The following is a 15,370-nucleotide window of genomic DNA, read 5'->3' as shown; positions in this document are numbered from 1 at the left end:
TAAATGATGCAAATATGAATTGGAATCACTTACAGATCAACACTCAATCTGTTTTTTTTGCCTGTTTCTTTCATATGTATGCATGGCTATTTGTTAAAGGTAGGTAAAAGGGATAATGTATTTATTTGATTCAACATGTTTTTTTTTTTTTATATCAGCTGACCAGTTTTCCAATCATTGCTTAGCAACTGTAAAAGAACATATCAGGCCTCTCTCGCTCTGGTTTTCTCCATGTGCTCCAGCAGTGTGCATGGTGGCTGTAGTAAGAGCAATATTCAGTCTGTACAATAAGTACAGACACTTATTGAGACTCTTGTTGATAGAACTTGTACAAAAAGATCAAATAAATACATAACGACGTTAATGATTCTGCCTATTGGTTAAATACTTTAATGACACTCTCATTTGGTTGTTTTTTGTTTTTTTTAAGAGAAAAAACACCACGACATGTACTGTATATAAATTAACACTCTTGAGTAGCAAACTGCAGCAGCATTATTTTATTTTTTTGACAGTATCTTTATTGTGCAGTAGTTCTCGTGCAGCCGCCTCGTCACTGAATGATTGATCAGCCGCTGCTCGAAGTGAAATGAAACTGTGAAACTGAGTTTCTGAACGACAGTTCAGATTTCAGATGACGCCCTGACAATTTCAGGCTGAATTAATGAGCGTCTGCATAACTATCAGCTGGTTAATGGTTAGTTTTAATTGTTAACCCATGTTGGTATACTTTAGTCAACCCTTTTTGTAGCTGCTCGCTGCTTTCATACTGCAGCACTGACGCATGGACTTCGAGCTGGTCGGAAACTTTCTTCTCTCCGCCTGTATGTGACGGACTTTCTGGCTGTCTCGGCAGATTGTTTACCTTACAGCCCTTACATCCAAATGATTGTTAACTTCGACTGTAGTGAAGAGTAACGGCCCTTTTGTACGTTTACTCTCTCCGCCGCTGCCTGTAGAGGATTCGGCTCTCTGTTTCTGAGTGTCCGCTGCAGCTGCGGACGGAAAGCTGTCCCTCTCCGCTCGCTCCCGACACAGCGTTGTCTTCTCGGACAGATTAATAAATATAAAAAGGCGAAAATGGGTCCCCAACTATACCTGGGTGGCCGTAAATTGACCTGGGCGGGCCGCCCAATCAAAGTATATGTATGGAACACACCGTAGTGGTCATGTAGCATTAGTCAAGACCAAAGAGGTCTTACTTTATAACTAGAGAAATGCATCTTTTTTGGGGGTTACAGTTTATATTCGACATTCAAGACTGGCAAGTCCACTGTGTGGAAGCAAGACAATGATACTGTATCTCATCCTCAAGGCACCACAGGGTGCTGCAAACACCCCGTGGTGCCTTGAGGATGGGCCAAGGGTGCCACAAGATTTATTTCTATTGTGTGCTCTATATTTGTAATAACATTTCATCACATTGAGAAAAAAGGCAACATTTACATTCACCACATTTCATTTCATATTTTCCCTCGTAAATAGCAGACCACATGCTGTTTCTAAATCACGATAGTTAAATATACAGTTAAGCTCCAGCTACAATTGTGCTAGAATGAAAAGCTGTACAGGAATAGCTGTTTTAACTGAAAGGACGGGGTACTTAAGAGAAAGCGAGGTAGTTTGACGTGTCCTCTTTGATTAGGGTTACCCAGAGCTTTGGCATAACAGCATTATCTGTAGCAGACACAACCTTATCTTCAACGGAGTAGCTCTCATGAGTGTTAAAGCCACTGACGTCTACTTTTGCACCGTTTTTAGGAAGGTTTACAGATGGCATGAAATGAAGCTTGCTGCTCAATGATGATCGACCAACACTGGCTTGGTTAAGTAGCATAAATGGTGAAAGCTCGAAAAAACACATATGGTGCCTGTTATTTGTATTCATGGACCTGACCTGCAGGAGGCCAAAGCAAATAGAAAGGCTCAAAACGTGCAGTGCCAGGAATAAGTAGGGAACAAGCAGCAGGAAATCTGTTTAATGTGGAACATGCTTTCAGCACCGTTTCTATTTTTTTTTTTTTTTAACTGTGTTCGATGGGAAACTGCATCAATAATGCAGGGCCAACTGGGATCAAAAGTTTTAAGATTTGCTTTACTTACAATGAAGAATGAAATGATATTATTGATGGACATTTTCCAACAAAGGTCTGCTTCTAATGTAATGTAGGCAATAATATTTTCATATTCCAGGTCAGGCAAGACGAGACCACAAAAAGGAAATCCATATTGAATAACATGTTTAGATTTTTGTTGGAATAACCTTATGGTTCATCTGACCTTTGGTGGGTGGCATTTTAATGTTTTCAGGTGCAGAGAATTAAACAAGAACAAAACAGTCCAGTCAGACGTTACCTCCTTTTAAAACCGATTTTATTGTTCAGTGTATGAAACGTATTGCTTTTCACGGCACAATCACTTCTCTCTGAGGAACAACAGCTATACGCAGGAATATTTGGAGCACACAATAGAGTGATGCTGTGAGTGACCGCTCTCCCACAATAATTTTATTTCCCAGAGCCACCTGCCTTATTCAGTGTGGGAATACAATCCTGGATAGTGCGGTCTACTGTACTCTGAAGCCGCCACAGTAGTAAATCAGGTGACGACCTAATGCAGGATGAGAAGCGGCAACATCATTTTTTTTTTCCCACCATACCACATGGGATCTATTTCCTCTCAACATTAATAATACTCTGGAGCATTAAGGCATGCAGCAAAAGCAGATGTATTCTTCCCCAGGCTGATTCAACTTGTAAGCATTTCCTCTTCCAGACCCCCCTCCCCAGTCCTGAGGCAAAGCATGATTACCCGTTTTTAATGAGATTTTTAATGTGATTTTTTTTTTCTTCTATTCCTGCAAGACAATCCAGCTCTCTGTTATGTACATACAGTGGTTAATGTTTGCAGTCTGATGGGATGCAAAGAGAACTCATGTTGAAGTTGACTTTCTTGCCGTGTGTCTTTCTTCTTGATGATGTAGGCTAGGGTTCGGCTTCCTACCTTTTGTTTTTGCATGTTGTTGATAATCCTCTGGGATAAAGAAAAGGAAGTGCGCAGCCATTTCTTTTGCAGTCCATAACTGCATCAGGACACCTGAGTTTTTTTGTTTGTTTTTCTATTGCTACGTGTTACTCCATACAAATACAATGCCATGATAATTAATTCATGAATATCCAGTCTAAGGGCAAGTGGCATACAATAGTTGTTAACCTGGTGATACTTGAGAAATCTCTGGTCATTTCATTGTGCTCTTTATTATTTTTCTCCTGGCCTCAAGTAAGTTTCCGTGTGGTACTTGCTTCTAAATGAAAAGTACCTATTTTATTATGTATTTATTTTATTAACCAAATTAATTCTGCCAGAATAACTAACAGGCATTTTTACTTGTCATTCAAGATTTATTGTAAACTTACTCATTGGATGTGACCAATGACAAAGATGTATAGGACATGCAAAGATGAAACGTACAGAGTTGATATTCTGAAATATAACTGCATCTTAAAACCTGAGGAGCATGTTTGTGTCATGTGAATCCCTTTGCAGCAGTGTCGGTTGTACTCGGAGGTTCAACTTTCGCAGCTGCGCTTGACCCCACTTTCGCTCCCCTCTTTCTTCCCCAGCCTCCATTCCTCGACAGTGGGGTCATGGTGTATTGTGAAAGCACGTGTCATCCCAAATAATGGTGAGAGACGACAGACCCTTGGCTTCCTGCTCACAGGCTTGCCTTTTATTTGGACAAGACGATGACATCATAGGGCAAAATTCCCAGTTTCCATACTGAATTTATCCTCCCTTTTCAGTTTACCTTTATTTCCCACTGCATAGACAGCAGCTGTTCTCAGTCCATTTTTGAATGAAACCCAGGATTTCCTGTATTTCTTTTTAGACTGATGGTGACCATGTGTTTGGACAATAACCAGAGCCATAAAAGTCAAAGCATTTGGATTTATTTTCTTGAGATTCTTCATCAATCAGCTCTAAACTGGTGAGATAGAGCAGGTGCTAAAAGTACACCACAATAGAATACATCATGCTGTAAGCCTGAATAAACAAAAGTCGGTGTTATGAACACAGACTTCAGTATCACCTCATTCATAAGTTATTTAATATTAATCTAGAAAGAGGAAACTCGGGGTATAATACTGGTGGGTTATACTCACATTCCTTTTTTAATTAGGTATTTTATTAAAACCACTCTGTCACAGCATTTATACTGTTGTTTTCTGGTCTAATTTACACTTATCGAAATTGGCAGGTTTGCCTTTTAAAAATCAGGACAGAACACTTGAGGGAAAAAAAAGGCAAGTAATATGGCATGCGTGTCTCTGAAATATAGATGTAACAATAAGCTATTCTAAAAACATATGGCATTTAAACTGTATAGGCATTTCGCAAGATGCAGGGACATGGTCCTGATGTCTGTGTTCTATGTGATTCCTTCACAAATGATGTATTTCATACAAATTTAACTTAAGATCACATAATATGCAGTCATCTCCAAGAAATGATGAGCCCTTAAATGTCCCCATATTCATTATCCCACAAACAAATTGCTGCCACGACAGAAGACATGAGAGAATACAGTTAGGAAAAAGAGGCAGTAGAGGGGAGGGATGGTGGGGGAAAGATATGAGTAGCAGAAGGAGTGACAAGGCTGCCGAGCTTCACTGGTGCATTGAAGGGGTCACGGAGTGTGTGTCAGTGTTTGTATCATGATACTCAAAGTAAACCTTGGTTACATTTGTCTGTGACTTTGCACAACCCTCTGCTGATGCTGAAGTTACAAGAGAGTGTCTGGACACAGTTTAATTAGTAAATATGTTTTATAGATGGCAGTATTAGAGGAATGTGACTGCATGAGAATGGAAGTACCCTCAGCAAAAAGGACAACCTGGTTTAAGTTCTTGAGGTATTTCCAAAGTTGTTGAAAGTCCGAAGGGAGGAAGGGGTATGACAATGACTGCGATGTATCCTGAGCACAGGTTTGACATGTTGCATAGAGGATGGGTTTCCTTCTACGGAGCTGAGAGACACTGTAGCAAATGAACGGAGAAGCCTCCATTTATTGTCTGTCTAAATTCCACTTGCTGTTTCGACTCCACTATCCTCTATTTCTTACTCGTATTAGAGGCCTACATATGTACATACTATGTTACTAGCTCTAATATTTACAGTGTACAGTAAGCATTGGGGTAGGCACATTATTCTAAAATCTTGCTCAGGAATTTGCAGACGAAAAAAATTGGTTTAGGTGCACAATACTTTTTCAGCCCTGTCCCACTGAACTGGGTTTTTTTTTTCTTCCCGCCACAGAGGATTTCCGGGAGCTGTCACTGTCGCTCTGAGACAGCTCTGAATTTATCTGCAGGCTGTCAGTGGAATTAATACAGATAAGGTAAAAATATGACAAAAGTCTGTAGTCAAAAGGAAGCCCTCTCACTGCCGTGTTATACTAAAGAGTGAGGCGAATAGTGTGGGTGGGGTATATCTCTAATATGTTGCATTTGGAGGCCAGTTATATCTGTGCTGCGTCCAAACTTAATCGGCACCCCGAGCTCTTTGGGCTTTTCCATTTCATATTATAACACGCGCATTGTTCATTTTCCTGCTGTTTTTGTGTTGAAAGTGGACCACCACATGTTTGACTTTTTTTCTGTCTGTTGTTTCCCTGATGTTAACGACTTGAGGCTCTTCAGGGTTTAATGGCTGTAATAAAATGAGTGTCAAGTTAAGCGGCGAAAGCTCTCCACTTCAAATAGCAAAGCCAATGTCTCGTTCCCTGAAATGATTACCCAGGTGTAATTTGTTGGCTAAAATAACAATATAAATAACATAACAACTATCTGAGGCATTTCTTTTTAACAGCTGAGAAAAATGTCTTGAAATATTTACATTTAATTTGAAGTGGGAGTCTTCCTACTGTGATCATCCACTCAAATAATTAGTGGAATATTTGAACATGTATAGCTCACAGCAAAGAGAGCAGACTGTCAACATATCTCCTGAGGGGAGTTTTTGGTGTTTTCTTTTTTTTTTTTTTTTTTTTTTTTTTTTTGCTAAGCACATAATCCAAACATCCCTGCTATGTTGCCTGGTTGTTCCAGATAAACAACATTGTTGTTGTTTATAACCTCAAGCTTTTTGCTCTTGGTATGTACATTACAGTTTATGAATTGACAATATCACTTCCTCTGAAACGATTTGTGTGATCTTTAGAGACCACATAGCTAATTTAATTAATATTTAATTTCAATTAACTCTTTGTTGAAAGAGCTTCTCCCATAAATATAGAGCTACTGTGTCCTGAGCAGTACTGCAGATCTCCAGAGGAGCAGTTTATTTTTTTAAATATGAAATAGTTTCCCTAACTCTAAATGTGACAGATGCCATTGGGTATTCAGTGAAGCTTTTTACAGCACAGCTTTACAAAGTCTGACTCTTCCTGCAAGTACTGTGGGTCCTTCTTTGGATACTTGTGGAAACACTTAACAGACTCATCTGTTCTGGGAGTAACATAATCCAATATCTGGGTGGAACTGCTACTGTAATCTTCACAGTGTTGCACTAAGACATGACATCACTTTCAAGTTCTCTTTGTCAGCAATAATTCACTTTCTAAAAGATTTTCTGATAGTCCTTATTTATCTAGGGGTCCATATTAACATGAGGACTTTCTTTTTTGGCCCAAAATTATATATATATATATATATATACACTTGTAACTTTAATATGTGGCAGGATAGTATCTTTCTGAAGCAAAGCAATGGACACATTTTTCTCAAAGAAGGCATTTCTTAATCCACATTATGTATCTCTCAGCCCTCAGATGGTGTGTTTGGAGGAGGAGGAATTGCCAAAAAAATCTATAAAATCAAATCCTATTAAAGCGCAATAAACAAGAAGACAGTAATCCATCCCACGCGTGCCTCTGCCAACTCTGAGCCCAGCTCTCTCCGTAAGACACAGGCTACAGTTGTACTGAGTATTTACCAGTTGCTCGCCCACTCTTTCTCATCAGTGTAAATTAACAGTAATTTTGGTGTTAACCTACTGCAAAGTGGGCTTGATGCTCTCGGATAGGACTGCTAGACGTGCTGGAGTTTCCGTATGTCGTCGTTGGAGTCTTGTCGGCGTTGCCGTGAGGAAGACCACACAAGCATCTGCTTGTTTTGGTATGCAAGCAGACAAAGAGCAGCAGCATCTGCACTGTATGTTTTATGTTCTGTGCACTGTTGTAACACTGAAGTGATGTGAAGTTTTGAAAGAAAAACAACAGAGTACAAGTTACGGTAGTAAAAGGATCATCTGTCCAATAACTAACAGCCATTTAGTGTCGGGAGCTTTTGTCTCTATCATACTGTAACATTGGGGTTTTTTTTTTTATCCATTGGGCTCAGCTTCTTTGACACTAGTGAGCTGACATGTGGTGCAGAAGGACTCACAGAGGTCTTTACCTTGACGGCAGCACCTTTCAGTCAAATCACTATAGGTGCCAGATCCCTACGGTAGCATTTAAGGCTGACCTCGTCTTCAGGATCAAATGACTCAGCAATATTAAAGTGCAAAGTGGCCCTCCAGTGGGGTAACCCCACAGTGGACACGAGCGGAGCTAGCAATTCCATCTCATGCACATTAAGCTAATTGACTATATCAAGAAAGCCCCATCCTAAATTGATTTACATCATACCTGTCCTGAAGTTATGGTTCATACAAGCTGCGAAGAATTCTTTTGAATGACTGTTTGCTGTGTAGTAATCAAGCATGTGCTGCAAAATGACCGTGACATAATGTCAATACAGTGAAAGCTGCTGTATGTCTTAAAATCGCATGCTTTGGCCAACTCCACACTTTGTGCTGGATCGCTTTGCGGTTTGCCAGAATACCTTTTTCTCCTTATTTTGGTATCGTCTGGCTACACATCTATACAAGCACCGTACTGTGTATTACAGGGCTGGTCTTGAGGTGTCAGATAATTTCATCTGTCATTGTCTCCTAAATGGCTTCTCACAATATCTTGTCTCGACACTTAAATTGTTGTTGCTGACGATGGCGTTCACTCACTTTACGGAATCTGTAGAGCTGCCACGTGAACTCCATTACAGAAGCGTACAGAAATGTACATTTTCTTTCAACACAACTATTCTGCAGGACTGGTACCTTGCTTACTTACACCGAGCAAGAACATGACCAGAAGTGATTGGTAAGATTATTCAACCAAAATTAATCTAATTCAACTTGTCTGGTGTTTCTAATTCAAATAAACCATCTTTGACCAAGCAGAAATAATCACACTCATGTACCAGAGAGCACACAAAATAGACAACAGCCAAATTTGTCAACTGAAAGGCATTAATCACGGAGGCTGAAATTTGCCACCGGCAGATATATGAGCCCATGATGTCCCCCTTCGCCAGGTGATCACTTTCACCGTGTAAAACGTGACAGGCGATAGCTAATTAAAACGAGCTCCTGCTGTTTGAAATTTCAAAATGAGCCATTACTTTGCATGACATAGCAAATACAGTAGCTATGATGGGTGTCAAGTGTTTTTTTTTTTTTTTTCAGAAGTGAAGTAAATATTTACAATATCAGCTGAAAGTAGCTCTGTTTTAAGCTCGTAATAGGATTGCAGCCCCTTTGATGGACGGGCAGTAACAAAGAAGAAAAGGTAATCAGTTTCACACTAAAGATAGATACCACTTGTGGGTTTTTGACTGAATTTAGTTCATCGAGGAAATTGAAAACTAAGTGTAGTGTGAAATTAGGTATTAGTATTTGTTTAAAAAAGAGGGAAACTGCTGTCATGCTGTTCAGCATGCAACTACCTGTTTCTTATTTCTTAAAGTCTTGTTGAGAGCATTAAAGCCTTCGACATAATCTCTGCTGGGTACGCTGTCAATGTGCTGGGTTAGACCTGTCTAAGGAAGTCATTTTGGTTCCCTGCTTTGGTGTGTGTGTTTTTTTATATATATATATATAAAGTGGGTACGGAAAGTATTCAGACCCCTTTAAATTTTTCACTCTTTGTTTCATTGCAGCCATTTGCTAAAATCAAAAAAGTTCATTTTATTTCTCATTAATGTACACTCAGCACCCTATCTTGACAGAAAAAAACAGAAATGTAGAAATTTGTGCAAATTTATTTAAAAAGTAAAACTGAAATATCACATGGTCATAAGTATTCAGACCCTTTGCTCAGTATTGAGTAGAAGCACCCTTTTGAGCTAGTACAGCCATGAGTCTTCTTGGGAATGATGCAACAAGCTTTTCACACCTGGATTTGGGGATCCTCTGCCATTCTTCCTTGCAGATCCTCTCCAGTTCCGTCAGGTTGGATGGTGAACGTTGGTGGACAGCCATTTTCAGGTCTCTCCAGAGATGCTCAATTGGGTTTAGGTCAGGGCTCTGGCTGGGCCAGTCAAGAATGGTCACAGAGTTGTTCCGAAGCCACTCCTTTGTTATTTTAGCTGTGTGCTTCGGGTCATTGTCTTGTTGGAAGGTGAACCTTCGGCCCAGTCTGAGGTCCAGAGCACTCTGGAAGAGGTTTTCTTCCAGGATATCTCTGTACTTGGCCGCATTCATCTTTCCTTCAATTGCAACCGGTCGTCCTGTCCCTGCAGCTGAAAAACACCCCCATAGCATGATGCTGCCACCACCATGTTTCACTGTTGGGATTGTATTGGGCAGGTGATGAGCAGTGCCTGGTTTTCTCCACACATACCGCTTAGAATTAACGCCTAAAAGTTCAATCTTGGTCTCATCAGACCAGAGAATCTTATTTCTCATAGTCTGGGAGTCCTTCATGTGTTTTTTGGCAAACTCTATGCGGGCTTTCATACATCTTGCACTGAGGAGAGGCTTCCGTTGGGCCACTCTGCCATAAAGCCCCGACTGGTGGAGGGCTGCAGTGATAGTTGACTTTGTGGAACTTTCTCCCATCTCCCTACTGCATCTCTGGAGCTCAGCCACAGTGATCTTTGGGTTCTTCTTTACCTCTCTCACCAAGGCTCTTCTCCCACGATTGCTCAGTTTGGCTGGACGGCCAGGTCTAGGAAGAGTTCTGGTCGTCCCAAACTTCTTCCATTTAAGGATTATGGAGGCCACTGTGCTCTTAGGAACCTTGAATGCTGCAGAAATTATTTTGTAACCTTGGCCAGATCTGTGCCTTGCCACAATTCTGTCTCTGAGCTCCTTGGACAGTTCCTTCGACCTCATGATTCTCATTTGCTCTGACATGCACTGTGAGCTGTAAGGTCTTATATAGATAGGTGTGTGCCTTTCCTAATCAAGTCCAATCAGTTTAATTAAACACAGTTGGACTCCAATGAAGGAGTAGAACCATCTCAAGGAGGATCAGAAGAAATGGACAGCATGTGAGTTAAATATGAGCAAAGGGTCTGAATACTTATGACCATGTGATATTTCAGTTTTTCTTTTTTAATAAATTTGCACAAATTTCTACATTTCTGTTTTTTTCTGTCAACACGGGGTGCTGAGTGTACATTAATGAGAAATAAAATGAACTTTTTTGATTTTAGCAAATGGCTGCAATGAAACAAAGAGTGAAAAATTTAAAGGGGTCTGAAGACTTTCCGTACCCACTGTATATATATATATATATACATACAATGAGCAAAGCGTGTTGCTCAGCCAGTGTGGCTTCAGTGTGACGTGTATCCTTTTAGTTTCCCCCTCCTAGGTTCAGCGTTAATTCAAACTTATCACTGTCACACTGACACATTTCAATTACGGTGACAATTACACCAATGGAAACGGGAGAAAAATATGGGAGCTGTACAATTTAACTCACACCACCTTTAATAGAGCGTGTTTATCAGTTTGTTCACAAGTTTGCACATAAATTTAATTAATCAAGAGGTGGCTGTTTTTATTTGTGAATTCTTAATGTAATAGCCCAATGGTGGAAAGTAATTACATCGTCAACAGCTTCCACCTTGCTGTCTCAGCATCACAAATGCGCAAGATAGGAGGTTTTTACAATTAGCATCACCATAGGTTGGTGTCCACACTCACACACATGCATACACAATGCAATGAGGCCTGTAACGATAGCCAAATTCCTCATCATCACTGAGATGAGTGAAGCTTCTGCTATACCCAGACATTAACCCGCATGCATCCACAATTTTCTCAGGCTGACACTTCAATTAGGCTAATCCTGCCTGCATACAAAATGCTGCACTCCTCCTCTGTGAACCAGCGTTGCTGGAGACGTGCCATATTCTTGTGCTTTGCATCACAAGTAGAGGAGCTTTTTCAGTGTTGGAGGGGAGAATCCGGAGTGATCGGTTCCACTTCCAGGCAGAAACACAGAGGAAAGGTGCAGGGAAGCAGAGAGAGAACGGGAAAGTGCCAGGCGGTCGAGGGGGGCCAAAAAAAAAAAAAGACAAACTATCCCCGCTGCGAGTTCCCTGCAATCAAAGATTCCACTGGCACATCACAGATATGGGGGAAGCCAACAGTGCAAGCTGTTGATACAATAAACATCTCAGTAGTCTTCCTCGAGGCATCCACCGTCCTGGTTGGGGGTCGTAAATGTTTCAGTTGCTGTAAGGCACTCTAAAGGACTGTGAGAATAATATAGCCCCAATTACCAAATGAAACCGGACACAACCGGAAAAACTTGAACATTTGATCAACGACCCTGCCACAGAATGATGATGTCATACATCATTGATATTTGTTTCTGCGAGTAAATTGCAGTTGCACTTGATTGCAATTGAAATTCAGCCTTTGAAAATGCGTTGCGTTGAGAGAGACAATACATGTGTTGATCTTGTGGCATTACTGATGATGGCGTGTAATACTACTTTGAAGTTATCGTGGGGATTTTTGTCATTTGACTGGACGACTGCCAGGCACTGCGACACTAATATTAGACCAAACCTTTTGTGACCGATTTGAGTGCTTTATAACATACATGCCGGTAGGTATGGCTGTGATGTTATGAATGCTAACAAGCGATGGCCTGAGAAAATGTCACGGATGGATCAGGAGCAATTGGAGGAAGTCTCACAAATGTGTCCGATTGCGTTAGAGCGACTGCTGCCATCTCTGGGCACGGTCAAGACAGACAGTGGGGAAAGTGAGGGACAGTTTTCAGGAGGAACTAAATTGACTTGTGAACGCAGCTGCTATGCCATCATTCTGAAAGGTTCTACTAAAGATGAAAAAAATAAAATAAAAAGTTGACTCAAGTTGAGGAGTTCTGGTAAAGGAACTTTATTCCACCATCTTCTTGTTTGTACTATGGTGAATGCATGGGATTCAGAAACCCAACAATTACCCACCTGGATTGATTGAGTCATAATGAGGTTTCAGCGTCATGTGATTCTCGGCATGACACAATAATCGCAACCTTATGGTGGGAATCAAAGGCTGAAAACAATCAAGGCAGGGAGGCTGTTTGTGTTTTGTATCACCTGTCACTATACTCACAAGTGACTAAAGCTGTCGGCGCTACATGGACACTCCACCGCCACCTCCCTCTCCTTGTCGTCTCTCCACTGCTGCCTTTCTGCTATCTCTCCTCCCTGAGGCAGTAGACGAGGACATCTAGGCCACCAGTGGGAATACAGTAGTTAATCTCTGCTAGTTAAATGCTCTTGTATGGCCCTGAGCAGTAGCAGTCAAACATCTCCTCGTTTCTACTTTACTTGTTCTTTGGGGAATTTGTTCAGCCCGTTTTTAATGTATTACATGAGGAAATAGAGCGGCTCTTTTTTAAATTAACCGCTTTTAAGCCTGTTTATTATTTCTGCATCAAATATCTTGATTGAAAGTGTTTGTGAGTCTGTTGGTTGTTGTGTTGTGGTTTCAAAAATAACTCGGTGCTTTTCTGTTTAAGGCCTCAGTGGTATCAATGAGAACACTTCTATCATTTTTTCCTTTTTCCTTTGTGTAATCCCATTTTCCATCTGCTACATTGTCACATTTGAACAAACTGGACACACATTTTCATGGCTCTTCGTGTGCCGACCACAAAATCCAGCAGGATTCCTCAACGCTCATTAGCAAGCACTTACTGAGCCACCGCTTTTGATATCACAATGCATTGATCACCCCACACACAAACCGGAGGCTCGAAGATGAAGGCGAAACGAAATGTTTTTTAAACGACAACAATTCCTGTGCTTCAGTAGCTGCAGGTGGAATCCGCCCCTTGCGCATAGAAAATGGATTGTGCCACTGACTGTGCTGAAGGCCGCCGACTCTTGGCCTCAGCCTTCAATACTGAATGTGCTTTCACAACCTCCCTGGTGTTGGGCACAAGAACTCTTCCAAATGTGATAGCAGTTGCAACAAATGAAAGGTTGACTCGTGACAACAGGTGGATTTCGTCTTCTTTTCGTGGTGCTCGGCACTGACAACGAAATGATTGTATTGTGCTTTCATTATGAGGTGAAGCATGCATCTGAAATTTGTTTTGAATCCAAGTTCCAGTATAAAATTCTTTCTTAATTGAATTCTTAATTAGTTTTCATGACATGGGTTTCTACGTCCTCGACTCCATAACAAGTGCCTTTACTGAGCTTCAGTGGTTGAGCATATCACTGTCTGACTCTGTAAACTTCTGTAGGACAGCATGACAGCTTCATGTTATCCCTGATGTAGTTTTATCTCATGTCAAAAGCAAAACTATTGGGAACAAGACATTGGGAAGAAGATGGACAACATGAAAGCCTTGTTGTGTACAAGGAGCCCCCTAAAAGCAGCCTCGCTGTGAGAAAAAAAAAAAGTGCCCTGGAGCAGAACTGTCTTCACTATCAGCTGAAATTATACACACCCTGACAGTGAAATGACTACCAGCTGAGAAAAACATTATTTAATTTCATGACAGCTGATTTTAATGACATTCCCCCACCACAACCTCCAACCCCTCACCCCTCCATGAATTGCTTAAGACCACGTTAAGCTACAGTATTGCATTAAAGTTTGAACTTACACTTCTTCCACATTTTCCCATTATATGCAGGAAGCTAAATTTTCCCATTACTTTGAGTTAGTCACAGCCTCTTTCAGTTAACGGAGCTGCCATACACGGACAAGTTTTATCATCAGGACGTATTATGTAAGATTGACTGCAGGGTGGCATGTGAGGGAAAAAAAAAAAAAAAGGAGCTCCTGCTATCAGCGCCCGTGTCTAAAATGGAAGAATCCTGCACAGGGGTGCCCGCAGGGCTCGAACCATTCAAATGGGCCAAGAGTGCTGATGTGTCCTATTTACCTTGTGGTAATGGATTTGTTTGTGGCTCGAACCCCCGTCCTGTCTCGAAGGAATATTGGGGGCTTAGCTCGATTCACTTTCTGCTGCCCTGGCCATTTATTTTGATTAGGGAATGAAGTCCTCCACAGGGCCATACCCAGAATAATTGACACCGTGTCCTCTGAGGTCACAAAAAAAATACACCCTGAGTACTTATCCCCATGGTGAAGCGGCAGTGTATGAAAAGACTGCAGCTGAGCACCGAACTGAAGGTGTATTATTGCTTTAGGTTGCAACAAAAACCTGTCGGGGAGCTCGTAAATTATATTTTCCCCGTTTTTGTTTTGTTTTGTTTTTCAGGCTCGACAGGATAATTGATGTGTGCTGTGAACTTCCAATTGAGTTCAACTACCCTATATATTCTATATTTTTCCTTTGTTGTCAGTCAGATCTAAAATGGCAGTGTGGATTGAATTTGGATGCATTATATACATTTTGTCATTTACTTCTGGCCCTTTTAAGCTTTAAAAAAAAAAATATATATATATATATATATATATATATATATTGTTTATTCACTTTTTGTTTTGTTTTGTATACACACACACACACACACACACACACACACACACACACACACACACACACACACACACACACACACACACACACACACACACACACACACACACACACACACAAAATGTCAACAGCAAATTCTGAATATCTCCCTCTCAAAAAAACAAGAGTTTTTTGGTCCACATTTGAATGCCTAAACCTTTTCCCCCTCCCTCCCTCCCCGCTCGCTTCCAGAGACATTAGATCCTAAAAGTGCCCTGATGCATGTCCACTCCCACATGAAGCCAACTAGGAATCAGTAGTGCAGGCAGAGAGAGACGGGGAAGCAGATGGCTGGCCTACAGAGGTTCTGATCGTGGGGATATTGGCAAGATGCTGAGCTGGAGAAATTAACCTTCAGAGGTTTATACACTGCGGCAACTGTTGGCTCATGCTGGAATGCTCTCTCACCCCCCCTCACCCTCTCGCACTATCTCTGTCGTTTCTCCAGTCAACCTTTTCGCTGAAGTTGTCTCTATCTCATCCTTCTCCATTTTCCTCATTTATCTCCCTATTTTCTCT

Source organism: Brachyistius frenatus, unplaced genomic scaffold (genome assembly GCF_029030835.1).
Source record: "Brachyistius frenatus isolate BFR_SWC_R1_liver_20210118 unplaced genomic scaffold, ASM2903083v1 Contig_54, whole genome shotgun sequence".
Classification (NCBI taxonomy): Eukaryota; Metazoa; Chordata; class Actinopteri; family Embiotocidae; genus Brachyistius; species Brachyistius frenatus.
Note: the sequence above shows the minus strand (reverse complement) of the source record.